The following is a 27,648-nucleotide window of genomic DNA, read 5'->3' on the forward strand; positions in this document are numbered from 1 at the left end:
AATGAATCCATATAGATTATTGAACGACCCATTTAAGCAATGCTGTAGTTAGTTTCGGCCATTTTTCGCAGCCGGTGTAAAGTTTGCATATCGGCCTTCTGAAACGAAAGCTTCCCGCCCGCTTTATTAAGACCCGTCTTGGCTTTTTATCCAAACTTGTAATACCAGTTTTACTTTAGCTCTGTCTGGGTAAAGGTAAATGTTTTAAATTTAATCCATCCGAAAATAAATAAGAAAACGACAAAATTTATTAACCCGCAATTTCAACTTTTAAAACCCCTTTGAAGAGGAGGTTAGAAAAGGTTTTGTGTTAGGAAAAAGGAGGAGTCCAATCTTTTTATATTTCGTATTTGTGCGTTTTATCTTTATCAAGTGGAAATATAATACTGTAAGAAAATTCGGTTCCCCAACAAAACTGGACTGCAGGGAAATAAGCTCTATCTTGCATACAAATGTTAAAAGATGCAAAATAATGTAGATAGGAGGTAGCGAAGATTCTCTATGCTTTAGAATGCATGAATTTATGTAATTTAAATTCCGAGTACTATTTGTATTTGAAAACATGTGAGAACTGAGAAGTTCCAGCAATATAGAAGCTTGACGTTTATGTATATTTTATCAATATTGCAAATGTTACCTATTCTCTTTTAAGTTCTGCCTTGTTTATTTATACACGTAAACATTACCTACTTCATTTTTATATTCCTTATAAAATGAGAAGGATAAATAACTGCAGATACAACATACGGTGAATGTTTAGAGGCACGTTGAGGATGTTGACCGTAAAGGTGTATCCAAATTTAACTGGTCATTTTTACGGATTTTATCTTCTGATATTAAGTACTGAGAAGATGACCGAAAGCTTGACTTTGGAGTGCTACGATCATTAAACTTTGAAAACGAAATCATTTCTTATTTCCGCAATACCTACTCGTAATTTATATCTTACGCACAACCATTTACCTTTCACGACACAACTATGCAAATGTAATTTCGTTCTAATCAAGACTTTATTTAAGCCCTTGTAAATTCAAACCCTACCTACCTACTTCGCGTGTCTCTTAGTTTTCCATAAAAGAATTTAATTAAATTTACATGCAATGCATCTCATTATAAACTGAAGTACCTTATTCAGTCATTCGCCAGATTTATTACAAAAATTAATGTAGTATTTTAGTTTCATATACACGCAGATAAAAAGCTACGATAGTAATTTACATAATAATTATACTGAACGCTTTCCATTTTAATATTTAAATAGTGTTAAATTCGCATATAAACCTCACATAAAGGATTAGTCTATATGTAAAATTAAATATTTAACATTTTATGTGTTGCTTTTATGAGCGTTATGTAAATATTATTTGATAATTAAGTTATGCTCAAAGATGCTTTTTAAATCTAAATAGGCTCAGTAGACTTTGGAACATGGTTGGGTGGGCATCTTTGGTTAAATGGTTAAATTTGGAGTCACTTCCCCAAACGGAAATGATAGAAAAAATACTATTTCAAGCAATCAGTTCGTTTTTACTCATAATATCACACAACTACAGTTTAAACCGCTGCTAATTCTGCAAAACTTACAGGGGTGAGCCTAATTTGGTCTACACGTGGTAGAGATTTTTAAAGAAATCACATTATAGGTACTTATGTAGCAATGTACCAACATCAAATGGATAAATACTAATCCCAGAGCAGTGGTATTGAGGTCTGTATGGTTTCAGCTGTTAGTCATCGTTCCGACTTTCTATTTTGTCTTTCTTTTCTTTCTGATTTTTATCATAATTTTGAGCAAAACTAGCGACCTGATTTTTTATACTTTCAAAGGTGATCTCTATTGGATTGGATAGGAGGGTGAATTAGGTCCACACGTACTTAGGTCTCACATTCGGGCCCTTTGTACTACCTCCCTGACGATCTCACATCAAGTTCTACCTAAATTTGTGTTGGGTTTGGGTGTTTTGAGGTCAATCGGCTCAAGGCAATCGCATCGCCCAGAGTACGAGAGTGGCCCACCTCTGTACCTCTGCTATTCAACAACCCCTTAATTTTAAGACGCGAGGATTCCAGTATGACCTGCTCTCTCACGTATGGATCTAGTGGAGGCAGACCCTGAAGGGCTTCCATGACGGCTGTGGGAGTTGTTCGGATAGCACCCCTGCAACCAAGGTACGATAGTCTTTGCACATGATTAAGAAGTGCTATATGGTTATCGAGAGTCTGGTTCTAGTGGGCCACCAGACAATAATTGCTCCAACAGAACATGGGTTTAATCACGTGATCACGGCAGTATACAGCCAAAGGACAGCCTTCGGAAATGATTCCCACAATGGGCCAATTGCGCGGCGATATTTCCTGAAATATGGAGAGTGCGTGTTGATTAGGGTGCGGCGGAAATCGTTTTAGCGCCGAATCACTTATGTATCTATCGCACAGTTTTTCAAGTGTCTTGAAATGTTATCTCTATTGATTAATGCCGGCTCGTGTGGCGCAGTTCAGTTGAAGCTGGACTGCGGTACTATGGGCCCCTGGTTCGAATCCGGATTCGGCCATGGATATTTGTAAATGTATAGTATGTTGGTTTGGTAGAGCAACCTTGGCTGAATACCCTAGTATCTACGTCAGCCAGTGTGAAATGAAATGAATTGGTAATTACTGACATAATTAATAATAATTATTAAAGATAATTTTTAAGTTTAACATTTAAGAAGAACCTATGATTGGCAACCGAATACTATCAAAGTCACGTAATTAAATTGATTATTAAATTAATTAAGCCCACTGGATTAAAACGCAAAAATTATTAATCACACCTACTCAAACAAAAACTCTCCTTATGCCCGGTTGCACAAACTATGGTTAAGGTTATTTAGAATGTTAGCTACCTTTGATTATACGCTCAGATGTTTTCCATTCTAATATTTTTAATCAGTGATTAACCTTAATCATCGTTTGTGAAACCGGACATTTTAATCATGTAAATTGTAATATGGCGACCAAACTTGCTATTCGTATGTCAGTAACCGCCCTTTTAAATTTGATTTCGATATCATTTTTGGGTTTGAGATATCTTATTCTCTAGGTCTCACGTTTTTTAAATTATACTTAATCGAGCTGAATAAAATTTTAAATTTTTCTGAACGAGACATTAATTCTCGGGCTGAAATATTCCTTATATTGAAATGATTATTCCTTGATTGGATTTGAAGAAAGACAGACCAGGTCACCAATTCCAATATTTTTTATCTTTTGTAGTCAGTAATCTAATAATCTACTGGTAGAAAACAAGAGAAGTCTTTATCTTTAGATAAGATATCATGCTTTACTTGTAATACCTACTAAGTAAAACGAATAACACGAGATCTTCGGAGGAACTTTTCAAAAGACAAAAATTCAAAATTACCCTTATGTGCTTTTTTCCCGTTGTTCCACAGTGTCTCCACTCCTTGACGCGAACTTGAGAATAAAAAGAGATATCCAACAATTGATTTCTGCGAATTTAATTAGTGGTGGAGCAAAGAAGGGCGTATATATTTTTTATTAGTTAATGGAACTCTATAAAATTAAAAAAAAACCTTAAGCCACTTGTGAGTAAGAGGCGAAGAGTGCACTTTCAAATTTGGTTTTTCGATTTTAATAATCCTTATGGACATTTCATGCCTTAATGAGAATACAAATATGAGATAATTTTTAATTTCAGATCGAATGACACCAATACCAAGTGGTGTAGTTCCGGAGCCTTTGTGACTCAGATATACAGACAGACCGACAGACATCAAGAGTGCAAAAGTACACTTTTTATTTTTTGAAAGTGAAAGTGCACTGACAAATGCCAAAAATTTCACAAAAAAGCGATCCACTTATGTTAAGGATAGGTACACTCTGCACCAACTACAACTGTATTAATTCTTTCCATGAGCACATTATCTCTTTAAATACCTATAAGTTGTGTTATGCGCGTGAATGCACAATCAATAAACTGCATTAAAAGATGAAGTTAAAGAAATTAGGTAACATTAGATCATGAAATTACCAATTAAGAACCCTTTGTAAACAAAATGATAACATCAGGTTTTGAATGAAAAATGTTATCTAATATTAATATTTTTCATTAATTGACTATACCGTTTGTGAACTGTTGTAAAAAAACAAACCTGTGAATTCTAGTGACCTACGACCTTGTTTATTGTTAATTAAATTAAGTAAGGCAGAAGTAGCAATTCCCAATGCTAAATTTTCTGTACCTAATTTGTACAGCTCGTTTGAATTAGACTTTAGGTAGAATTGCAATAATCGAATAAGACAAATAGCGTGAATGAGGTCAACATAGGCGAGCTTTATCACTTGAGAGCGAACGATATTTGATATAGGCACCATAATATGTGAAACAAACTGTCGCCCCATCGTACAAATATTAACATTGTGTTTTTGGTGGAAATGTTGACCCTTAAACGATTGGTATATACGTACAGATAATGCTGATTGAAATAATTAATAATAATAACAAATGTGGGATTGTTAGAAAAAGAAAAACAAATTTTGATCTGTGAGTTTAATGAACTTAAACTGAAACACTTACTCAATGCAAGGGTTCTGTCCACAGTTCTAGGGCCGTTTAAATAAAAAGCTCGTTTAGCAATGCGGATCATTGCCTCAGAATGCTATATACTTATACCTACTGTCGAATCGGCATCAGAGAAAGTTATATAATTGAAAAGTAAATAAGTATACCTACTTTCACAACGTAAGCGCCATCTGCTTAGATCAAAAGGATAAGGACAACAACTTACATTTTTACTGCATTTAAATGTTATTTAAAAAACGTTCAAAATAGTTCTGCTTTTATAGGAGTTCGCTGTTAAATTGCAGCAATTCTTGTGTTGAAAAATTTAACTATACAGCAAGTAATCCTAAAATAGTGAGGATGGGATAACATCAAAATGGGTGAGCGTGTTAAAATATAAGATGCAGGTGCTATATATGTACGTTACTCATTATTTATAAAAGAAATCTCTTCCTTTTATGCGTAATTCGAACACTTTTTATTACTACGGATTTGTAATAAGACTGTGTATGGATATTATTATTTACAAGACGTATAAGGTATATATACCACCGTGATATATATGTACCTAGCCTTAGATATGTGGCTACATAAATTTCATACTGTAAATTTATACCACAGGTTAAACTACCTATATCATACAAGATACGAGAGATAGAACCCGTAATCAGAATGTGAATTATTAAAAATTTCTTATTAAAAAAGAAGCTTCCAGTATTTGATATACCTCAAATATAATATTTTCAAACGCATTTCAGAAGAAAGCCGTTCATTAATAAATAAGAAGTTAGCATGACTCGTATAATAAAAAATGGATACAGAAAATTAATTTCCACGTTTTATTATGAGCTAGAAATGGTTTGAGACAAAGATAGACCGAAAAGTATTCGCAAAAGAGTAAGCTCTCCTGCTCAATTTCAGGTCCGACCCAAAGCACGTTATTTAATCCCAAACCAATCTTTTACCCTGCACACGCTTTCACACTTACGCCAGGATCTTTGCCTTAAATTTGTCTGAATAAGAAAATATTATCTTTCTCAACAAAACTTTCACAATTTCAAACCTTTTCTCATGAAAACGCGTTGTAAATATTTATCAAAGTTTTGGATACTGGATGTTTATGTTTTATATTTTTAAAATGAATCATTTCCATTCTGGAGGAAACTAATGGCGATCTCCATTAACATTTTATAAGTGTCGTCAAAGTATTACTTATATCCTGCGACGAAGCAACTTTCGTATAAACATTTCAGATAAAGCAATTTTATTTCCAAACTGCAAATTCACTTCAGATATCAAACTTTTCCAATTTAAAAGTCGTTATCTAACTTCGGAAGTAGAGAAATGGAGGTAGTTAAACAATAAAATCTTTGACAGATCATCGTTTAAGGTTCCTTAGCTTCCTTGTTTTTATGACAACTAAATGCGAAGTTACCAATTAATATTTATAAATTCCTTGGACGTATAACAAATATTCACATATCTACACAGTACCTACCTATTGATAAAAATGAGCGCCCTTTGTATAACATCCACGTTTCACAATGCTATCCAATTCATGCTGTGGAAGTGTAAACCAGACACCCTCTTCACATTTTTCTACTGTTTAGCTTGGCTTCATTCATTTGCATGAACCTTTATTAGCCGGAGAGCTGCTAAGCTTGTGTTGGAATAAGCTGGTTTAGCGGAATTTAGAAGCATCTCGCGGCATCCATTACACGTTATCAGAGAGTAATTCGGAGGATACTCCCTGATAGTTGTTTCCTAAATGGTTCCGGTAACAAGACTACCCGCTACAAAAAGCAATTTTACCAGTACAAGCACTGCTGATATTGTAGAATTTAAAAATAACAAAGGAACTTCATTTCATTTTGTAAGTTTTATCTAAACGCGTCTGTTGAATAAATATTAGTGATTTCGATGCGGCGCCCCAAAATATTTTTTTTCCGTCATTCGGTTCATTTTACACGGGATTCTGGGCAGTGGGCAAGCTAGCCTAGTGTAAAATTGAAATGAAACTTCCTATTGAGTGAAAATTATTTTGGTGTTTATTATTACCGGCCATACTTATGCGTTTTTTTTATATTATCCCTACAAGTTGAAATCTAAACTTTTTCAAAGGCGAGCGTTACTGTCGATTGTGGGGATCAGAGAGGGTTGCAGTTTCTTAGATTTTTGCACGAAAATAAAAAATATGAGTAGATATTGTAAAATAAATCCAAAATTGCAAAAAAATCAATTCAACCATTTTATGCAAATTCCCAATTTTATACGGCTAATGTTGCCTTAGAAAATTATGTCAAATGAACAATAAACGATATTAAAAGTGCCTCCGTCGTATACATGCAATCTGAAAGAAACATAGTTATATACATTTCATTTTTCGGGTCTATCTTGTATTAAATAAATACCAAACTAAGTAGGTACCTATACCTATATTATAAATATGACCCTAACAGCTGTTTGATCTACCGTCGGTATCAAGGTAAATCACGTGTTACTTTCCACATTTTTTTAAAGTTTATAACCAATTGCAATCTACATTATTTTTCCATAAAACCGATTACTTGCAATGCAACAACAACAATAAAAACACCGACATTATAGCTGCATGTTCGTAATACGTTAATGCTAAAATATTAAAATCTCTTATAGATGCTTGTCGGTGTACTAAATTTACAAACGAATAACTATATTAAATGGCATATATATTCATCTTTAAGTGGCTTTTCCATTTGTAGCACATATCTGCTTATCTGCGTATCCAAATTGCACACGGTGCATAACATTTGCATTTTACAATAGAAGTAAAAAAATAACTGAACAGACAGTCTCGATGTAGGTACCCCTACCTACAATACGATTTACTTTATGTCATTCCAAAAATATAAACTGTTTAATTTTATTGTTACTGTATATTTTTATTTTCACAATGTAAATAACGTAGCATGCCTAGTACCTGAAATGGTAGTAAAGTATGCAAATTGGACCATTTACACGCTTTATGATTATTCTTCAAAAATAAAGGTAGCGTTTTCTTCCACGTTCAATTAAAAAGTCATTTCCCAGAAAGTGTAAAATTTAAATACACGAATTAAAATTTCGTAAGGGTAGCAATGGAATTCATTTTACATGCACCTACTACAAACACTTAATAAAAATAATGTTTAATTAAATGCTGCTTTGCACACCTACGTCAAAGTACCAGAAAGTAAAGTCAATATTACCTAGGTACCACCCAAGTTTTATTCTGATTATCAATGATAGAGAAAGTAATTTAACAAACTGTGTTCAAAAGAAGTACGGACGCATTTAACTTACCTATACTTATTATATACAGGATTAAATTTGCAAATTGGTATTTTGGCAGATATAGGTAAAGAAGAGTTGTTATGTTTTATTAGTCAGATCTGATCCCAAAGATTGTAGATACTGCCCTGAGAAACACAAGTGCATAGACAAAAACAACAATCCGTACCTGTGATTCTTTTCATCCTACTGCTAACCAACATAATTCTTACCAAATGACAACCAAAATTTAAAATTTAGTCTGGAACATACTTCAAAACGAAATTTGATTATTATATAATATACCTATAGGTATGTTTTTTATGCAACTATATCCAAAAACATGTACTCGTCATTGATTGATTGGTTCATTACTAAAAATTACTAATAGTTCTTTAGCGTCATTATTACAAAGAACGATTTTTTAATTTTTCTTCATCCACCTTAGATTATTGTCCATATAGATATACCAAGCTATTTAACCGTAGTTGTTGTTGGAATTATGTTTAATGTCGATCTTGAGCGATTGCGGAAGTCTATTATAGAAATTTTGTTTATGTTTACTAGGTATGAATTTGTTTTTATGACACCATTTATTGAAATCTTCTATCACTTGCGGAGATCACATGCATGTTTGGGAGAGGAGTGTAATACGATTATTGCGGTATCATCTGCAAAGATGAAGACTATACCGTGACGAATGTGGTGTGGTATATATGTCATTAACGTATGAAAGATATATTAGGTGTCCCAACACGACTCCTTGATGTCCTTAGTGTAAATATTTCAGAATATTGATCTCCACATTTTACTATTTAGCTCCGGTTTTTGAGGTATGATGATATGTATTCAGTGGCGTGACCTCGGATTCCCATTGCGAATTGACATCATGCTCATGTTAGCAATAGATAATTCTAGCAGGTTTATTTTTTGTGTAGGCTTTGCCTATTTATACTTCACACTTCTCGTTAGGAGCACAACAAATAATGAATTCCTCGTTAATTATTTCGACACTTGGTTTTTTGAACTTCGCGAAACTGCCATGATAGCATGTCTCACATTTCTTGCAAATTATACGTTTTTTTCGCAATGCCATTAAAAAAAATAAGCCCCCCTGATCATGCAGATGTACGCCACTGACTATAATTTAAACTACGTAGATTAGTTTCAAACCTTTTATAATTTTCCATTTACCATTCAAGTTTCTTTAAAACGATAAAACTCCCTTGATAGTTTCAACACACTACCTGCTCACAACACAGTAATTACTTATCCAATAGAAATATTTGATGCAAACAGACCAAATTTTAATGACACAGATTCCAAACATTAGCGGCGTAACGTAATATAGGTGTATTGGGTCCCATTATTATTTTGATGCTTTTGAATACTTCTCTCTCTAAGATTATTGCGTACTGGCATTCAAAGATAAATGAATGCTAATGAATTGGTTCTAATCATTGTAGGTAGTAGGAACCCTTTCATATATATAATAATAAATCTAATAGGTAGTAATAAAAAGCAAGTAACATGCTAAATTCTGTTGGCGAGTAACATGCACTTTAGATTGTAAAGTTACTAATGTAAGCACATCGTGCACATTGGTACCAATTGGGACCGAAAAGTAACAGACGTTTGAGTTTTCACGACGAAGTAGATATTGAGGTCTTATGACCTTCTTGTACCTACCATTTTTATTCGTAAATCCGTTAACAAGGCCATGTAAATAAATTTCATAAAATACTTTTCATTCAGTAAAGAGTAAAATCAGTCTGTTGAGTCTATGTGGGTAGTTAGCAGAGGGGGTAGGTGTTTAGGATTTAATTTTAATAGACGGCTATAGGCAACCAGCATTACATACGATAAACGATAGTTGTTTTTAAATGATTAAAATGCAAATTCAACGAACAATTGTTGTCCCCTTTTTTCCCTACGACAGTGTACCTATATGGCCTTTTATAACAAAAATAATGCTATTAAACTCTACAGAAAACGACGGATATAATCAGATATCATATTATTCAAACCCAGTAAAACAATAATAAAAATAACATTTTCTACTTTTATAAATTGTTCATAAAATGAAAACAAAAAACATAATGAAACGAACTGGACCTTCTCTTTCAGTTCCGATTTTAAAATAAACTAGAATAAATTTTTCTCTGCTCCTAAAAATAGCAAGCTATATGGACTATTTACCTAAACCCTTCCCAAGCTGAAATCTTAGTGCCTAAAACTAGTACGGCATTTTCTCCCTGTACGACAATCTTCTGGATTAAAAATTGCCACAAAATGTCATAAAAAATTTTTAAAATATGACAACATAGCATTTGCTTACCAAATCGCTCTAAATTCAAGATTAACATGAATGAAGACATTAGCACACCAAATGAGTATAATAACATATGACAGGTGTGAGGTGGACCGTATACTGCATAATTAACTAGATCAAATTAATTCACTCCTTACCAATTAAGTTGACAATATGCAAGTCGTTAATGTTTATTTATTTGTATATCTATCACAAATTTACTACATTTTTTTTACAATTGAGAAATGCATAAACTCGTTTTTTTAAAATTTCTTTATTATCATTGTTCTTATCAAAGATGTTTTAAGCTTAGCATTTTAGCAATTGGTTAGCAAACTAGTAAATCGTTATGATTGAATGGTCCTCATTATTTGCTTCATTATTTGGGATAATAATGTAATACACCGTGTTACAGTTCAACACGACAAATAATGGTTGTTATATTAATGCTGTACCGTCGTATTATATATAATACCATTGTTTATATCCATTATATTTATTCCAAATACCATTCGGATTGATGTGGGCAATCAAATGAACGCGAATGCTATGATATTCAACTACCTCCCAGGCGTTAAACCGACTTTAAAATTTCTAGGAAAACTTGGTAAGTCATCGATATCGAATGGTCTGTTTATTGCAAAGAATGCCAAACACTTGTTACAATTCTAAATTTCATACAAATGAAATTCTTGAAACAATCTTTAAAACGATTTTTTCAATTAATTACTAACAAAACTACATATCATAGACAAAAAACGGAATAAAAAATAAAAAAATTATTGTTGTTATTTTTATCCTTTTGTTTGTGGTTTTAGTAAATTTTCTTTTTTCTATAATTTTTACTTGCAGTTGATATTCACTAAATGGAAGGTTATTATGTGTTCAAAATATTTAAACAGCTTTCCATTTTTTTTCAAAATATGAGAAATGCTATTATTTTGTTGAATATCTCACGAGATATCTCAATAATCCAATACTCAATTATTTTCCTGATTACACTATTGTAATCCTGAAAACAATTTAACCTACTTCGTGGTCATAACAATACTAAAGTTAGCAGTGGTGCCGGAACACACTGCGTATTGACATATTAGAACATCAATTTCTAAGTGCTAACTAACGCTACAAACTTTTTCAAAAATTTACTACTACTTTACTAACGTTTTGCCGTGCGTCCAACTATCCGTTCATTGCACCGCGTCAGGGGAGCTAAGGTTTTTGTGATCTACTGCCGAATGTTCTATTTGGATCTTGTGTTGATAGTTGATAGAGCTTTTTGGCTCATTTATTCACCAATTTCATGGGAAAAACGTTATTTTTAACGCGCAGTAACAAAAATGTTAAATACCTTCTATTCTTCTCACGAATATACAAACCCTGGTTAATTGAAAATGTCAATACGGGGCGTGGGATAGTCCTTATAGTCCCATCAGTAGCAACTGATGAAAAAGCCTGTTGAATTCAAAGTCGTGCTTGAAATACTCTTAGCATTCTTACAGTTCGTAATATTGATAGCATCATCAAAAACGTGCTTATTTTTTTCAAATTGCCTGGTCCACATATACATATAACGATAATACAATATGGAATAACATAACGTAACATCAGATAATATAGTATAACATCACAGATAGGTATAATCACATATCTGTGGTATAACAAAACACAAAATATCATAATAAAACATCATTCGCTAAATTAGATCCAGCGTAATAATCCATCTATTTGCTGAAGTTTCCGGCCACCGTCGATATTCTTGGGAGTTAAAAAAGACATGATGAAGATGAAGGAATGGAAACTTGAAGGAGATTGACAAGAGTACGAATCCTTGCGGTATACGATGACGGGTACCATTTTAGGTCTCCACTTCGACAGTTTAATCTCGAGGCCCCTTACGCCGACAAAATCTTCCAAGACACCATTTCGATGTAAAGTATGTAGAACTTTCTGGTTCCACGTCCTCTCGAATGGCTCTACAAAGTCAAATGCCGATGATTTCTTTCAAGTGGATCGGTGTCTTGACACTGGAAGGTGATGTTGTCCAGTGCATTGGAGCTTAACTTATGGTAAAGGCTGTAGTCATAGAGCAGCTTTCCTTGCAAATGAAACAGAATCGCCTCAAAGATCTTTGCTGCAGCAGACAGGGGGCTGATCGGCCCGTAACTTTGTCAGAAGGGCACAACGTTCACCGATCTTTAAACAATGGGAAAATATTTCGCTTAAAAGAAAGCTTTCAAAGCAAAGACTGCAGTGTGGTCATGTTCTTTATCGCCCATTTCTGAACATCTGATGGATGCCAGTTGCGCTGCCCAAGTTCCTATGGGAAATATGGTTGCTACCTACATTGTTAACGTTTTTTCTTTCCATTTAACATTTACGATATTTAAGATTCATTTAATACCCATTACATCTGTATATTTTCTCTAGAAATTAGTTTATATTTATTGGTATAGGTTCGTAGTTCATTGTTCTATTACTAGAGGTCGCGAAGTATCTTTCTGTCCCACAACATTATTGGTCGGTTTCCTTTCCTTGATCTTTTTAGATTGCGCATAAGCTGTATCTGTAGAAGAGCGTTCGTTATTTGTTGCCTTGTAAGTCGATTATACGCCAATTTACTCAACATTTTACCCAGAATTTGATGCCACTGGTACTTGACATAGTCATCTTATAAGATAAGACATTATGCGATCTACTTAGAAATTACTAAACCCGAAGATTTACTTAATGTTCTTGTTTTAACTGCAAGTATTACCGATATCCTTTTGGAATATTATTGGTAACCATTGAATTGCTTCGATAGGTACGCTTTACGATTTTATCGTTCCGACACCGATAAATTACCTACGTTATTTTTGTAAACTTAGTTATTTTGCTTTGTAAAGCAGTTTTCTTAGATAACGTTAACGACTATTTTTGTGAATTGCCGTTATACCTGACTTTCGATACAGCCAAGTAGGTATTATTTTTATTTGGTCACTTAGTCATTAGCGTTAGTTGTTGTGAAAGCCGATTTCGACATATATTTATCTTTTTGACTGCGAGTTGCTTCTTTTGAGAAATTAGATTGAATTTAAATTTGTTATCGAGTATACAGTCTTACATTTCGTATCATTTGTATTAAATTGACATATAGATTTTGACCAGTCCAATGACTATAATTTTTGGTTCTTTCAGCTGTAGCAAGACCTGAACAAGGATCTCTTAGTCTATCTTGCTCCTCTTCAGTAAGTATTTTCTTTCTTTTTCAATTTACCATAAGACTAAGTGGCGTCCATCCGGTTTACTTATCTATTTTTGCTTTGTTTTGACTAGCCGTAGAAGAGAACCCATTAACCACCCCGACCCATCTACATTGCCTGTGCTTACCGTGGTCAACTAAAGGTAATTTTGTTACGCGTGTTCAAAGTGCACGCAACAATTTGTACCTTCAGTCAATTTTGTCTAGAGGAATTCCCTGTAGGTTTTCGTGGAAACTCATGCAACTTATCTTATAATTTTAGTTCGCACGCGGTAGTTTCAGAAAAAAATATGTGTAAACTTGAGAAGAAAGTGTTTTTCAACTCTCGTTATTGATACACTCGCTACGCTCATGTGTGAAACTTTGAACTCAAGTTGAAAAACTCCACTTTCTTCTCTAATGGTACAAATATCTATTTTTCACTATACTAGCCTATGATGACATGATTATTAACCTTTTCTTCACTTGCAAGGTAACGCTCTTATGATATGTTGAATTTAATAAACCAGCAATTATGTCAAACCGTTTTTTTCTTAACAATATAATTTATGCTAATTTAGAAGACTTCAAGCACTAGTAGTGAAAAAATAATGTATTTACCACGGCAGAGAAGTTTATTATTGCCTTCGCACTTTACATCTGGTTACCCAGGCAAGAAATACTAACCTTCTCTACCTTATAATATATTATTATTGTTTTGATCTTTTATTTTATTTCCATCCGATTCTTGCGCCGGTCGGTGCCTCGTTTCGTTGGGACTTCTATACATACTATCTTGAAATGAAATAGGACTTCGTAAAATTCATTATTGAGCCTAGTAGGCACTAACGCGAAGAGTCATGTAGCCTCTGTGCATTTTCAACATAACAAAAATTTTGCAGCATATCCCTCCAAATTTACATTTTAGTGCGCTTTATACTTACTTTATCTTGGGGAGTATGCGCAAGCTATATAGGTCAGATTATAAATAGTGGTCGCGTAGCACTGTTCTCATTTGAATAGACGGTATTCCTAAAAAACCCTCTTCAAAAAACTAAATTAATGATTAAGTAAATGCTATAAATAATATAAATTCATCTTTTTTTAATACCTAATTTATGTAATTAAATCTAAGTGAGGTAAATAAAGAACTATGGGTATAATAAAATGTGATTAATAGACGTTTTTATTTAGGTGTAATAGTTCATTAATTCATGTAACCGGAAACAAATTATTTATGTTTCGAAGCCGCAGCGTGGATTTGCGGCATTTTCAAAATGAAATGGAACGGGACCTGAAATGGTATATTTTATGAATGGAATGGTTTACTGCGAAATTTAATTTATTGTTATACTTTGCATTTATCACAAATTAAAAAGGCATTTTTTAAATTTTATTGTTGCTTCTATTTGTGGTAAATAAAATTTTTAACTCTTTTCATGTGACAATTTCTCCAACCTACAAATACATCGTTGCCATTCATTAGGTAACACACGATTACGCATGAAAGAAAATCTCTACAAACCACTAGGTGTTAAAGAGGGGGCAATGCAAAGTTAAGAATCCAGAATGAATGGGATCCAGATAGCCTTGTGTAATATTAATTAACTGTTGATTCATTGAACTGCAATTTCTGAGTAATAGGAGCCCATTTATTTTGTTTACCACAGCCATCATCCGGAAATTTATAGAAGCCATTGTTTCTGGCTATGAATAAAAATGGAACTATGAGTTTAATCCAAAAGGACAAGTTAAATTCGAAGGTATCACGCATTGTTATTAAAATTACCTTGACCAACGCGTCCCGTGAAAACTAATTCCGGAAAGTGTAACAAGCAGAATTTCATATCAAAAGCTTAATGTTTGTTTTAGGACTTGTACCTACCTATATGTATTCGCTATCCCAGATTTGCTCACGATCAGATAGGATACCTCGCCATTAGTATTCCTCGTTAATTCCGAAATGGGTTCTGTTAGTAAAGGCAAGCAAAACAAGGCCATGATATCATCTCGCCGTTTTAAGATTGCAGGGGCACGATATACGCAGTTTGCGTTCACCGCTTTTATCGATTCAAAAACACTGGATAGTGCGATTTTCTTACTACCTACCTATCGTTTGTGAATCGTTGATGGCATTATGCAGCGTATATAGTTTATTGAATATTAATTGAAAACATTTATGTAATTTGATACTATATACTTAACTGTATCTTTAGAACTTATTTAAATAAAATGAATTGAAATAGATATTCTATAGGTTTAGTACCTATCGTTGAAATTCAATAAGTACGGAATATTTTGTTAGACATTTAGCTAATACCTACCCATAAATTTTCGTTATTATACTCGTATTTCCAATAATGATAGAAAAAGCATATTTATTTAAGTTTTGCATTAAAGGTGCGCTTCTTTATTTTACACAATTCGAAACATGGCACTCCTGGAAATGTAACTGAATCTAAAATAATATAGGGCCGTTGACAAGGCGGAAATATATTAGGTACTATCCAATTTTTCAAAAATCAGTTTCGGGTCGAAATGGGAAACTCTCAGTTTATTTATCTCTTCCACCATGTGATCTACAGTATTTTCATCATTTGCTTCTGGCTAAGCTTCACATTTTTTTCTGGTCTGTGTCCCGAGAAACGATGTCAGAAGAATCTATCTATCCATCTATCCTAGGTAAAAAAATGAAAGAAGATTTTTAGTCAAGTGCCTCCCATGCAAAGGAAGGTTTTGGTCTTCTTGGCTAGTTATCTAGGTAACCGGATTTACGAAGTTTCAGATTTGGTTTGGTCAGTGCGATTCGCTTATTTAACAAAAACCACGAATGTCAACAAAACACTAGTAATAATTTAATCTATTCTTATGTTATCTAGAATAGTGATTGCGATACAAAAATGTAGGTAAATGCGGGGTTTGCGCATTTTGACAAATCTTATACCAAAGGTGTCCATATATTTTTTATATATATTATACTGGTATAGCGAACTTAAATTTTGGGCGATGTGTATATTTTTCCATCAACGTACATTTGAGCATATTTTTACTCCACTCGGCGCGTTTTTAATTTGTCCATGACTGCTTTTATCTTCTGTAGTTCTGTCAATATACGAATGTCTAGTATATGTATCCTGAATGCTTTTGTGCAATTTGTTTATAAATTAGGTATCTTCATTGCTCTTCTGCAGCGTGCGGTATCTAGATTGATTCCCTTCTATACAGCTTGCAACTGAGGTTTAATCCACTTGAATCCTTGCATTCCACATTTTGTTCTACGTGGTATTGACGGCCTAAACAGTCAAAAACACATCGTTAGATATTTAAAAAAATTTACAATAGCAATAAATAAAATTAAAATTTTTTGTTGTTGCATATTTCGTCGTTTGGAATTGGCATAGAGTAACAAATAAAGATAAAGATATAAAAACATATAATTATGATACGACACATCCGGTACCTACCTACATATTAATTGGACGTATATGCTGGCAACGACTAAATGAATAAAATAAGCATTTAATTTACCTTAAGATTCCATTCAAAGTTTTATCTAATCTATACTGCTTTATAGTAGAGAAAAAATATTGCATTGCACAAGAATTCGTCTTCGTTAACAATCAAGGGATTAAACTAATTATCTCAATTGAGTTCAAATAGGCTACATGACAGTGGAAAAAGAATAAATAAATGTTTGTTTCATAAGATAGAGTAAGGTACCAGGGTATCGCAAAATAACTTTCTTTGGTAATGTACAAGAGAAACTATTATATTTTAGTAAAAATAAAATTAAAAAATAACGACATTTGTCACGTGATATCAAACGCCAATCAGAGCGCGTGACGTCACTATCCTAATCCTCTGTGCGTTGATATAGTTTGTCCACGTTTTTTAATTTAGTGCTTGTTCCATTTTATGGTGATCATATTATCCTAAAGTTTAGTTTTTAAAACCAGATAGGAATGGAAAGTGGGTATACGAAAGCTGATAGCATCAAATCTGCCAAAAAATGATGTAATGATGTTGGGAATATTTCTTGCATCAAACAGAAAGATTTTTGCTCATCAGAAAACTGCCATATAAGTCTTGTAGGTTTTTAAGTTAAGCTTATTACAAGAAATGAGTTATTTAGAAGAATGTGTACAAGACCGGTCCAGATTTGTTGCGTATCCTCGTATCGTATCCCCGTATCGTATCAGTGTAGACAGGGAGACGTTGCACAGAACCGTATCAAAACTGTGATATAAGATGCTTTGTTTTTAGGTCATCGAAGCTATCATATGGAGATGATTTAGTAAGCTATGTCCACTTTAAGAGTTTTCTGTACGTCTACGTAAGCGCAACTTTTTTACATTACGAACATTTTGTAGATAAAGATCTAAATTTTAAAGTAGTTCTTAAAACACCTTTTTTTGGAAAAACAGTTCCTATAGCGGGCGTTCTTATGGAACCTTACATTGGGTGCAGTCGAACAGAAGACTCTTAAGCGTGATGGCAACTTATTCACAGTTAAGTCAAAATTTGCCCGCAACATACGGTTCACGCAAAGCTGTATGCAGTTTCCTTAGTTGTCGACGAAGAAAACAATTATTTTCTTTGCCCTACCATCAAGTCTCTTTTATCACGTTTAACAAGTCATGATCTTTTTTTTACCACACACCGTCTGTTCGCAACGGTAGTGTGGGGCTCACACCCACTAAAACCCCTTATCCCTTAATCTCCAAAATATCCGCCTCCGGGCATCGCTCAAGCATTCTTCCAGAGGGGTCTCCATTCCTCTGCACTTTCCAGCATTGTTTCGATTATGTTACCCTTTTCTATTACTTCTCCTACTCTAATAGCGACGCGGTATCTCTCGGCTTCCCACCTTGGGCACTTTAACACTCCGTGTCCTGCATCATCCACAGCACCACAGTCTGTGCAGGCATCACTGTCCATCTTTCTTATTCTTTTCAGATACACCCCATTTTCTCCATGCCCTGTTAGAAATTGCGTGACAAAATAGTTGGTTTCCCCATGCTTCCTTCTTACCCATCTAGTCCGATTATTCGAAACCCTATCGGCAAATGGCTGAATCGGATTCGGAAGTTGTCCAAATTGTCGTCTACCGCACGCCTCGGGAGTTAATGTACGTGAAACATGTGCTGCTCATGTCAATATAGGTTTCTATATTACGTTTAATGAGCAGTCGTCGAGAACCCTTTTGGATTTCTCTACTCCATGAAGCATTTGAATGATACAGCATCCTTGTAACCAGATTTACCCGCCTGGTATACTTAGCTGTGCCATAGAAAAATGTGACTAGAGAGCCCTACCACCACGACAAGGTGTACCCCATGGTAGGGCACCACTTATAGTAGTTATGATTCATCACGAAATCTTTTAAACTATTTACGCTGGGGTTATGTGTTTATAATTGTCAGGACTGTGACGTCACAGACACCGCCACCGCCATGACACAAAACAGCGTTTTGGCGCTACAATAAAAATCTACAATTTAAATTGCATAAATTTGCAATAATATGATTTATTTTGCTGAAATATCATATTTTAAAGTTATAGTAGAGGTATACGAACAGTTATAAGTGGTTTAAAAAAATTTTTCATCTACCCTATTGACAACAGCCGCACAAATAAATCTCCACCCTCAACCTCGCGGATTCATTTCAGATTTTCAGCATAAATAAGTAGGTACCTATATACCAAACAGGGTAAGATCGCGAAATTGTATTAACTATGAGGTTGTAAATAGTGAAAACGATTTGTACTTTCATTTGGCTATACCTCTATTAACTTTACGTTTTTACGTGTTAAATGTAACTTTCACGTTACATTGTAACACCTTGTTATATTATTTTAACATTGATGATCCTCCAAAACGGCATATTATATCTTTGACATCATATTTGGAAATAATGGGTCATCCTGCATGATGGATCTATAAATATGTACCTATAAGATATTTACTTAAAAAACTCGTCGGGCTCGTCCTATGGCTCGCTTGGTATTCAGGATAGAATACACGCTGCATTGGTATAATATACTGGTAACTGGTAATAAAGCATTACCTACCGTATTGTTTCGGGCCTAAGTAAAAGTAGGTATGCGGGATAGAGAGCAGCTTATTATTTGCTGCATGTGTGTTAATGCGTAAAATGTAATTCCAATATACAAGCTGCAGAAGATTCCATTGTCCTGTATACTTACACATTACGATGACTATCGGTAGGTACTATATATAGACAGGGACTGAAAAAATCTGCCTGAAAGCACCTAGTAGGTACTTACTTCTTTGTTAGTTACTGTAGGTAATAGAAGTGACAATAACATAGTTATACCGTTTTTGAAACAACTAGGTATCACTAGCTATGGCAATATTTCTTAAATATCGTTGCGCTCAAAAACGGTACGAAATATCGAAAAAATGTCATATTGAATACAGAATGTGCGTTTTTTTCTAACTTCCTACCGTTTTGGTTAAGCAGGATTTTCGATTTCAATTTTCCTCTTTCGTTTATTCAAAAACTAGGTAGCTACTTATCCAATCGCAACCAAAATTAATAGGGTTGACGCATTCAATCGAAAACTTTATTCAAATCGATTCATGCGATAGATAATGAAGAAAGAATTCTGGACATACGCACTCACAGACACATAAGTGGGTAGACGACAACAATTTATCTTTCCGTGAATTGAGGTCATAACACGAGAATATGCACTGATGCGACGCGAGCAAACTGTGTTCATAACATCAATAGCAGAAATGCAATCATTTGCCTCAATTGTACGTAAGTATAGCTACATTTTTCTAAGCCGACTGTGTAAGCCGATACGAAGTCAAATTTGGACAACTTTCGCGTAATTGATAGGTAGCATTTGTAGGCATTTAATTTCGATTTCTAAAATACAATTTGTGGTAAAACTATAAGTAACGTCACGAGATGCAGATTATGACAGTGATTTAAATCCTAAGTATAGGTATAAAGTAATGGTATCCACTAACACCGTCCGTCATCCAAAGGTTGCTGTAAGGTTCATATTTTAGGTATATTGTAGAAGATTGGCATGATTTAATAATTTTCTCTACTAGAGTTACTAACGAGCTGCGGGTGCCTCGCCAAGGTTTTGATTTTTATATACAATTTATAATGTAGGACTGTAAGTACTTAAGAGGTTAGGTCAAGATATCTTGTGTCTGTCCAACACCGGACAAATGTTTAATTGTTTAGAGTTATATTATGTCGCATTAGGTAGGTACGTACATATCGTATAACAGATGTACACTGTTTTGTTAGTCAAAGGGTGACAACTTCACAAAACGAATAGATATCCTTTTGCTCATAAAATTGCATTAATACAGACAATCTGAGGATCACAACTAGCGACGGAATAGGAGCATCGTATAACGCGAATGTTTACCACGCTCTATAAACTGCAAACTTTAAAGGGCCGTTCATGTAACTGTGGTAAGCACCTTGGTACAACAAACGTGCAGGCTTCCCCATTATTTGCAGACATTAAACATACCGGTTAGACGATAAACTAGCTACTCTACAATGATGCAAACGTCATGGCTTTTATCATGATATTCATCTGACTTTTTTTAGGTGGTGGGCCGGGCTTGACGAGGATGGACCGTGACAGCTGAAATATCTACTTACAAAGTTGGTGACACGGTAGTATGTTGCGTGACGCTAGTGTGGTGAAGTTCTCTACGCACAATTATTCCGCGCCCGCGGCCCGACGGATTCAAAATATGCCTCGAGGTACACGCATAGAAAAGCAGCTTTGTTGTAAAATCACCAAAATCGATAATAAGAGCATAATGGGTATGTATATAATTCACCAATTCCCTTTGAAAGAACGATTTTTACATTAGAAGATTTATGATCCACAAAAAACAGACAAATCAAATTTCAAACAGGTGAAAAACAAGCATTAATATTTATAGGTAAAAAAATCAAGGTTACTGTGTATTTTATTTATGCAAATTTATTGTACATTACCAGTACCTATCAGCTACACGATCCCTTAATTGTCTTAATTGAGATTCGGGATTTAAAAATTGCTTACTTACGAATGAATTTTTTTTACATTTCATACAGTAATGCATACTTTTCATATATTTGAATTTTTTAGCCAACCACGCCCTTTTTAAATGGAAAATAGGATGCAAGATCCTCCTCTATGCAGCATGCAGTAATGTTTAATCTATCCATGTGAATCCGATACAGAAGGTGACTGCTTCGGCGGATATCCCCAAAATTTATCGTAAACGATGTATACCTTCTGACATTTTATCTGCGTGCATGTAGGTATATCCATATAACTTAAAGTTTATGTAGACAATCTTAGAATATGATTGTATAGAATAAACAGACTAGTAAAGAGCATTTTGAATCTCCTATTTCAGCGGTCTTCAGGTTGCATCCACCACACCCAGCCTGTCACAGTCTCTATTCAATATAGGACATAAAATAGTAAATCCTGCCCACAGAGTCGCGGGGAAGCTACCCTTCGAATTGCGTCGGCGTCGACGTCTACAGTTGAACGCCGCGACGTGAGATCAACATACCGTCAACAGACGTCCTTTAAGTTAGTAGCAGTTCTACCTTCCTAACAGAATCACATAGCACACCTCAACTTGTTATTCATACTTGACAGGTAAGTGAAACAAACACGTCTTCGAATTAATGACTTGAATATTTTTTAGTTGCAGACTTCTTCTAGACAACATTCTAAAAGTCTAAAATGATATACGGGACGTTAAATTCGCGTATGTTGGTGAGCATGAATTATTTTTACATAACTTTAATTACCGTACGCAATAGCGATTAGTGCAGTAAACGAAGGTACTTGTGCGGTACTAAATTAGAAAAGTGCTTTGATCAATCATCATAAAATGTGCAGGGTTCGCTTTGAGATTCTACAAAACGCTTCAGCATTCCATTTATATAGAACCTTAAAGTGACAGCCCATAAATTTAACTTTAAATGTATCGCGTCTTGAGAATCTTAGAGCTTTATTTTGTAAATGATGTATATTGCATTAAAGCACAGTCTAAGTAACTGCAATTTCCCCTGGGTTTAGCACCCCTTTAAATCTATCGGTATTGGGTAAGGATGTACAAAAAGCAGGTAAAATTTAGTAACCCCACGAGTACTTTCGTAAGGAAACATGGCTGCGAGCTATAGGAAAGTGTTCACCTGGGAACTCTCAGTAAACCCTCTACTTTCAAATATTGCCACTGAGGGATTAGTTATGTGGAATATTTCTGTATTTTTCGCACCTATATACCCTACCCTAATCTTATAGTAAACAGCACATGTTTATGTTTAATACCATACTTAGTTGTTATTCTAATTTATAGATTAGGTGTCTCTTCTGCTCGATAGGATCACTTTGAAGACAGAATGTAAACCCCCTGTACGTATACTGAATGTATCCTGAGTGTCTTCTGTCCGGTATACCTTCAGTATACGTAACAGGAGGCCACACTTTTCACCGCTGGACCTTCTGGACGCATCTTCTTCGTCTTGATTCAGCTGCAGAAATATAATTGTAAAACCGATTAAATTGTTAATTTATACTCCTGTATGTACCTACCTACCTATGTTATATGCACTTATTACTATTCAAATAAATATATTAAGCAACTTGTTTTAATTAGACCTAGAAGTGGAAGCATTTGGCCATGGAGAATAAATAATGCTCGAAATTACCTATAGGTATTTATTCTCCGTGATTACATACAGAAAAAATGTAGATATAAAGGCAATAACATCATCAGTAATAGTAGGATTGACTTTTGCACTAAAAATATCACTGAATAAGTTTCATAGTAACTCCATCAGTTAGGTACTTCAATTCAATTTGGAGCATAATTGTTGTTTTTTGCATTTCAAACAGTATTTGTCTTATTCTTCGAAATTTATGTTTCACCTAATCGCTTACTCGCCCTAAGCCGTAACAGCTCAGAAACTTTTCTTTTTATAGCATTTTTACATCTTAACTTTCGGGCAATGTGAAATGTCTCTTTGAAGTCGTCAGTTTTGGTATAAATTGAAGGGGTGCGGTGTAAACTGTTTAATTGATGCAAAAACTATTTGTAAGGATAGATTTAAATATTTTTGGTACAGTGGAGTTGCAAACCTTAACAAACAGAAATATGTTGTGGCAAATTACAAAAAAATTCAATAGATGGTCGCCTCGGCGTGTTTGAATTAAGAAAAAAGTGGCTAATTAGTAGGTACACGTCACACGAGGCGTAGGTAGGAACGGTGGATAAAAATATCGATTTGTTCGAGGTGTTATGCAGCCAAACGCATGTGCATACAGCGGAGTTGATATTCATGCTGCAGCTGCAGGATTTCCTCTAACGTCGGAGTCCGAGGGACAAGAGGGCAACCGTCAAATAATGGTGCCCCCTACACCCTGATTGGGCGCCCCCTGTTACTATAGCAACAACGGGTGGGGTCGCAGCCATGTTGAAATCTCCCGCTGAACTGTTGAGGCTGCTGGGAATCTCTCCTGGATGTCATACAATTTAGATGCGAGATGCTATCCCTACAACGGGACGATGTAAAACAAAAGAAGGAAATTGCGGTAGAATTAATTCTTTTAAAGTCCCACCAAAGTTTATTCGCGAAGAAGTATTTCTACAAAATTACAAGATATGCCACAAAATCTAGGTAGGTCCCGCCATTTTTACATTAACATCCACCCAATTTAAATTACACTAAACCCTGATGAAATGTGCATATGAAACCTACCACCACGCAAATTTATACAGTATAGACGTACCTACCTATAGGTACTCTGTGGCTACGTGCAAAAATAATTATACCTACTTAGGTAAAATTCTACTTATTTCATATTAAGAAAGCTATAGGTATTCAATAGCGCTTAGGTAAGCAAAGTGTTACTTAATAAATTTATTTAGTGAACTTTTTTAAGGTAGTAGGAAACTAAAAAAATATAGATAGCACTTAGGTACTTACATACTCTTTAAAGGAAACGCAGGCGGCTCTGCTTTATTAAAGGGAATGAAAGTTATACCTTAAGTTCAAACTTCAAATTATCTTACCTACACACACATCAAGTGTAAAACGTTACGATGCAAGCGATTCCTTAATTTACAAGAACATAAGGTACCACAATAAAGTTAATGTCTCATTCTAAATTTCTCACCTTCAGTTAAAAAGCGGAAAAAGTTAAAAATGTATACAACGTAATTAAGTGAACATCTTTAAACAGTCATATATCATAAAAAGACATAAATTCGCGTGACCCTTGATTTAAAACCGTGTTTACAGCGCACTTTATTATAGTTTTACTGCCTATCTTGTAATAAAATAATCCTTTTACTACGTGTAATTTAATAGCATCCCAAAACTGACTTTGTTATAAAATACAATGAGCATGATAAAGTTGTAATAGTTTTTTTTAGTTGTTATGTATCTATCATTTAGGAAACAGTCAATAAAGTTTATTTATTAAACTACTGGATATTTTACTAAATTCTATTAAGCGATTACATGCTATAAACACAATTTTATTAATCGTTGGGACGCCGTCAATTAGATACCTACTGTTGAATCATTATGATATGTAATAGTATATTGTGGTTTATTGAAACCATTAAAGGGGAAGAAATAAAAATTGATTAAGTTATAGTAATTGAACACAACCTCGCATCTTTATTAAGTTGTGGCATTACAAGATGATGCTCATCATAAAACTTAAAAATTGCACTAGGTATGCGTTTTAAATTACACCTACTACGAAATACAACTTTATATACCAAAACGAAAATATCCTTGATGATAGATAAATGTGACACTTTGAATGTGTTCTCTGACTGTTAACATGCTTTACTTCAGTTTACGTCCTCGTAATACTCGACTTATATCACACTAGAAACCGCCATAGAGGAATTTTATTAATAACATGCATACTTAGATAGGTGTGTAGCATGTCACACACTGACATCGAGAGTCTGCATTCGCAAAAATGTCAAGATTCAATATAGGTAGCTGAGAGAGTAAAAGGAAATTAAAAGCATCAGTATTCATTCAATTGATGCTTATAATAAACACCTTTGACACGTGCATCTTATAATTTTTATTGGTCATAAAGCAGCCACAAAATTAATAGGATATTTTCTGGAAACGCACACTACTGGAAATCCGGCAGTTCCATTGTGCTCATCAATCTCTGCCGGAATATTAATAATGACTACACAGTTGACTTATTACTTCCGAATATCTATGTGTTTACCTATAAACGTTATGACCTACCACAATTGTACAATTGGTGGAAAGTGTTCAAGTACGAACGTTTCATGAATAAAAATAATAACGTATGCACCTGTATAGGCACCTATGGATAAATATAAAAATCTTCATTTCTCTGATGCTTTTTCCAAATGGGTAAACATTCAATAAATTTGATACATCTATCTTCCGCGTGAATTTTTTAAAAAGAAAAATCTACCTATTTATATTACGATACGCATCATGTCAATGACTGCATATATAGTCTTGACCTAGGTAAACTACCTACAATGACGAAAACACAACTACACGATATCAATGACTGACAGCCCCTTACAGCCAGACGCATTACCACAATGACGTCACAGACAAGCTCATTACCAGCGTATCCCATTTGAGAAGTACGGAGGGAAAGCACAAGGCAAGCATTTATATTTAAAGAGATGAGTCTGTATATACCTACCTATAGGTACATGCATTTCACCCTACAGGTTGGAGTAATTAATTGAAAATAATGGGCAATATGTACATATATATCTACCTATACGTCTTATAGAAATTTCAGAAAAGTTGCGATGGTGGTTATAGTTAGATCACTACCAAAACGATCCCATTATGGTAACGACTACTAAATAAAACTAAGTGGCAGGAACTTGAGTATTATACAGATTTATGTAAATGTTCGGTAATCACGCTATACTTATATTGTACAATTTATATTATAGGGACATAGGTAATATAAATAAAGCTTAACTTTTATTCCATTTTATAACAAGGATTTAGTATTTGAAGTTTGTTTTGTTAATCATTAAATTGTTAATATGAAAATCGAGAGGAACGATGAAATATTTAGGTACCTACTACGCAACCTTTGTCGATGGTGGAATATTAAAAATATATTACTGAATTGAATCGAGTCGCAACGTTTTAAGACAGCTACATCTCGTTGGTGGCGGCAGTGTGTGGTATTGATTAGAGTTTTCTTGGATGAGACAAGCGAAGTTCAAATATTTCTATATTTTTGTGTGGCTTGTATTTTAAAGAAATGCAGGAACATCAATACATAGGTACAAATTTTGGAATCATGTTAATATGGTAGGTAGGTATATATTACAATCTGAAGATACACACCTGATGATGCGCATTTTTTCTAGGATCGCCGTTATCTACTCACACACGAGATAAGGAAAAGTATTTCATTTCCATTCATTTTTTATTACATGCATAGTATCGACTGCCATCATTGTAAGTTTTCTGAATGCAAACATTCCATTTCCTTTTTTGTAATTTTGTTGTGACGAGTATCTCTCGTGTTATGAAAGGAAATATGTGGTCGTTCCTTTAATTAATTCCGACCACATTTGTGTAGATCAATATTTTACTCTGCTCAATAACGAAGTAACACTTCTTATTTTCGTACGTGCACATTTTTGTTAAATAGCGGGTATATATTTTGACGCGTTCGCTGTGCAGTTGCATGTTAAGAATGCGCCTGTGCAAACAAAATTTAGTAGAGACTTCCATAACTGGAATCTCCCAAATTCAGTTCTGAAAATTAGAAATGATGGATATACGATTAAATAAATAAATAGGTATTTTTTGATACCTACCTATACAGGTAATCTAAGTGTCCTGCATATACCTACTTAGATACGCTGTTTACCCACTGAACAATGTATTGCAACATCGCATGCCCTTAGTTCTTAGCTAGGTAAATATAAATATAGGTAAGTATAGGTAATTAAACCTAAATTGGGGTATAAGGTTGTGCTAGAAAAATATCAATCATCAGAAATTCTAAATATTTGTAAAAACAGATCAAATTATGAAATTATGTTGTATGTACATACCTACTTCGCAAATTACTTGTACATAACTAAAATGCATAACATACCTACCTATAGCGCCACTTACCTATAGGAGATTCGGCTCGTTTACGAATCCCTGTAAATTATTGTACTCGATAGTTGGATATTTTTATCTATAG

The 27,648-nt window shown here is 34.2% G+C and overlaps 3 long non-coding RNA genes across 5 annotated transcripts in view; 1 reads left to right on the top strand and 2 right to left on the bottom strand.

Moving 5' to 3' along the window:
• Positions 1-14,549: 14,549 nt before the first annotated feature.
• LOC116166656 overlaps positions 14,550-27,648 on the bottom strand; it is an 82,966-nt gene continuing 69,867 nt past the window's right edge. For 2 of the 3 annotated variants that reach the window (XR_004144373.1, XR_004144372.1), the window contains one exon: positions 16,140-16,679. This is a non-coding gene — a long non-coding RNA (uncharacterized LOC116166656). Of the gene's footprint in view, positions 14,681-15,710; positions 16,680-27,648 lie in introns of those variants that run through there. The other variant, XR_004144371.1, reaches the window with a different exon arrangement.
• Positions 16,805-18,776, bottom strand: LOC116166660. Its single transcript, XR_004144376.1, has 2 exons — positions 18,418-18,776; positions 16,805-18,365 (listed from the first exon to the last, which is right to left on the bottom strand). It is a non-coding gene; the product is annotated as an uncharacterized LOC116166660 (long non-coding RNA).
• LOC116166659 lies at positions 20,908-22,987 on the top strand. The gene is made up of 4 exons (XR_004144375.1): positions 20,908-21,215; positions 21,526-21,697; positions 21,800-22,050; positions 22,100-22,987. It is a non-coding gene; the product is annotated as an uncharacterized LOC116166659 (long non-coding RNA).

The sequence above is a fragment of the Photinus pyralis genome, unplaced genomic scaffold (genome assembly GCF_008802855.1).
Source record: "Photinus pyralis isolate 1611_PpyrPB1 unplaced genomic scaffold, Ppyr1.3 Ppyr1.4_LG3b, whole genome shotgun sequence".
Taxonomy (NCBI): domain Eukaryota; kingdom Metazoa; phylum Arthropoda; class Insecta; order Coleoptera; family Lampyridae; genus Photinus; species Photinus pyralis.